Raw genomic sequence first — 2,103 nt, 5'->3', positions numbered from 1 at the left:
CAACCCCCTGGAGTTCTTAAAGCATTGTGCCACAGAAAAAAGAATGAGAATTAGAGAGAAAATACCTGAAATGCCTGGCTGAGCAGTAACCAACTTTTAAGTTCGCAGTAAGAATAACGGTCTTTGTCTGGCATGGTTGTATGCAAGTGTAGTTAGTCGCAGCTTGCTAGGTAGGTGAGAGGGCAGAACCAGTCCAGCCCAGGAGTTTGAAGCTAGCCTAGGCAACAGAGTGAGACCTGGTCCAAAAATAAACCAATCATCAAAAACAAAACAGACGAAAGCCAAAACAAATCTAAAAACAGCCCAAGCTAAAAACAAACAAAACTTGTTGCATGGATTTTTTTTTTCCCCCTTCTAAATAAAACTTTCTAGTTGAGTTTGAGGCTGGTAGCCAGTTTCACTCTAATGAACATCTTTTTTTTTTTTTTTTTTCGTTTTTAAAATGAGACAGAAATTAATCGAAAGTGAGAATCAATTGAAAATAAATTTGTGTCTGATAGAGTTCGGTGTAAATAATAAAAAGTAAAGTGGAACTTTTAGTCCAACATTGAAACTGGCATTGCTGTGAAGAAAAGGAATTTCTGAGTGAAGAAACCTTGCAACCTGTTTACTTAGCTTACCCTGGAAATCAATGCAGTGTGAAGGAATTAACATGTTCCAGATGAGTTATTCATTGCTCAAGATAGTAAAAATAAATCGAATACAAGCATGTGGTAAACATAAGAAAGAAAGAATCCCATGCACGGAGCGCAGACACAGCAACTTCACAAATGTAAGAGGCCTTGGCTGATGGGGTAGGAGATATGACAGTGTTTTAAAGTGTATTTTCTTGTTCATTTATTCGTTTAAATCTAACATCTCTTGATTACACTGAGCAATTGTAATTGATCAAAATGTAATTGTCTACTACATCTTCACACTGATGTACTTATTTTTTTTTAATTTTTTATTTTTTTTTGATTTTACTATTCTGAATTTTATTCTGAAACTCAAGTTTACCCCAAACCATCATTAACCTAGTAGCTTCATGAAGCACAGTAGAATGCAAGTCCTCAAAGCAGCAGTATAGCCTGGGAGGCCCTGTGCACCCCCGGCTTGGGGGAAATACACAGCCACCTAGCAAGAAATCTATCTCACGCTATTCGGGAAGTGTCAGTCTAAGTTCTGATAGGGAGACAGACGTGGATTTCTACGTATCCACACATCTCATCTTGATGTCCTGAGGTTGCCAAAGGGACTTGTCACAGCTTAGCTTTGTCCGTCTGAAGCTGCAGGCTTTGCAGTTTAACAGCCAGGCCCATGTTACAGGCAGTTTTCAGTTTACCTTGAAAGAAGGCCGACTGAGGGTTCATTTTACCAGTCACCAAAGCCAGCAAGTCTGAGTCGGCCATGGTGATTGTGCAGTCAGCCTTCTTATCTGAATCGGGAAGCACTGATCCTTTGCACCCAGGTAGCTTCTTTGCCCCCGGGGCCATCCTTCACTTTGAAGGCAAAAATGCCACCGATTTTCTTCAGGAACTCTTCCCCCTTCCTCTGCAAGCTTCTTCTTGATCTCCTTAACAATGAGATTTGCCTTGAATCCATCCCCTGCAGAGCTGGTGGGAGCAGCTGAAATCTGGTGAGTTCTGAAAGAGCTGGCAGCCTCGGGAAAACCCATCCTGTAGAGGTGACTACCACAGCTCCTCCAAGGCCTGAATTGTGCTGCAGAACCACCTTTGTCCTGGGAACCTGCCTCTTTCCCACTCATGAACTTATTGACTGAACGTCCTCCCAAATCCATGTGTTGATGTTTCTGAAATTTCAATATTTTATATTGCGGTTGTATTTGGAAGAAAGATTTTTAAAGACGTAAAATGAAGCCACAAGAGTGAACCTTCATCCAGTGTGACTGGTATCCTCATAAGAACAATAATTTGGGGACCAAGACAGGTCTCTGTGGTTAAGGGTTTGCACTGTTCTTTCAGAGGCCCAGAGTTCAGTTCTCATCATCCATGTTTGGCCGTTCACGACCACCTATAACTCCAGATCCAGAGAATATGATAGCCATACACAGAAAATAGTAAACATCATTTTAAAAATAAAGAAATACAATCTAAAAGGGCA

At 40.9% G+C, this 2,103-nt stretch overlaps 1 pseudogene; it reads right to left on the bottom strand.

Moving 5' to 3' along the window:
* Window positions 1–1,183: 1,183 nt before the first annotated feature.
* On the bottom strand, window positions 1,184–1,672 carry Scp2-ps1 (sterol carrier protein 2, pseudogene 1; annotated as a pseudogene).
* Between the last annotated feature and the right edge of the window lie 431 nt (window positions 1,673–2,103).

Source organism: Rattus norvegicus, chromosome 5 (assembly GCF_021556685.1).
Source record: "Rattus norvegicus strain SHRSP/BbbUtx chromosome 5, alternate assembly SHRSP_T2T, whole genome shotgun sequence".
In the NCBI taxonomy this organism is placed as follows: domain Eukaryota; kingdom Metazoa; phylum Chordata; class Mammalia; order Rodentia; family Muridae; genus Rattus; species Rattus norvegicus.
Note: the sequence above shows the minus strand (reverse complement) of the source record. Positions and strands in the feature narration are given on the sequence as shown.